Source organism: Bidens hawaiensis, unplaced genomic scaffold, assembly GCF_021521415.1.
Source record: "Bidens hawaiensis isolate Kalapana, Puna unplaced genomic scaffold, B.hawaiensis_p1.1 tig00004839_1, whole genome shotgun sequence".
NCBI lineage: Eukaryota > Viridiplantae > Streptophyta > Magnoliopsida > Asterales > Asteraceae > Bidens > Bidens hawaiensis.
Genome location: NW_027491303.1, coordinates 407,424 through 408,528, shown reverse-complemented (window position 1 = coordinate 408,528; position 1,105 = coordinate 407,424).

Here is a 1,105-nt window from a genome sequence, read left to right as displayed (position 1 = left end):
TTTAGTGAGTTTAATTCAGCTTGCATAGCATCTTTCCATTTGTTCCAATCTTGTCGATTTTTACAATCATCTACAGATTTTGGTTCAGGGTCATCATTTTCTTCCATGATATCGCTTGCCACAGAATAAGAAAATATATCATCAATATTTTTCATTTCATCTCGATCCCACATTATATGTGATTTACCATAGTTTATTGACAATTCTTTATTGGAATCATTTATTTCTTCCTGAGGAAATGTTATATCATTTATTCTTTCCTGAGGGAAGGTTTTGTCAATCATTCCTTCCTTAGGGTCAGTATCCTTCTCAGAACCCTTTCTTTTTCGAGGATTTTTATCCTTTGAACCGATTGGCCTTCCACGTTTTAAACGTTTTTGAGATTCATGAGGTGCATTATTATGGTTTTGCTTGCTTGGAATCTCAACTCGAGCTGGAGCATTAGCAGCTGGTATATGAGATTTAGTGACCCTGTTTATATCAGTAAATGCATCAGGTAACTGATTTGCAATTTCTTGTAGATGTATTATTTTTTGAACCTCTATCTCACTTTGTTTTGATCTTGGGTCTAGGTGTAACAATGATGGTACACACCATGATATATCTCTTTCTTGCTTTTTCATTTCTCCCCCTAATGCTGGGAACATTGTCTCGTTAAAATGACAATCAGCAAAACGTGCTGTAAATACATCACCTGTTGGTTCAAGGTATCTTATGATGGAAAATGTTTCATATCCAACATATATTCCCAACCTTCTTTGGGGACCCATTTTTGTGCGTTGTGGTGGTGCAATAGGAACATACACAGCACAACCAAAAATTCTAAGATGAGAGATATTTGGCTCATTTCCAGAAACAAGTTGTGTGGGAGAGTATTTATGATTTGCACTTGGTCTTACGCGGATTAATGATCCAGCATGCATAATTGCATGACCCCAAATAGAAACTGGGAGTTTTGTCCTCATTATTAATGGTCTAGCTATTAGCTGTAGGCGTTTGATCAACGACTCGGCTAAGCCATTTTCTGTGTGTACATGAGCAACAGGGTGTTCTACAACAATCCCCACAGACATGCAATAATCATCAAAAGCATGTGATGTAAATT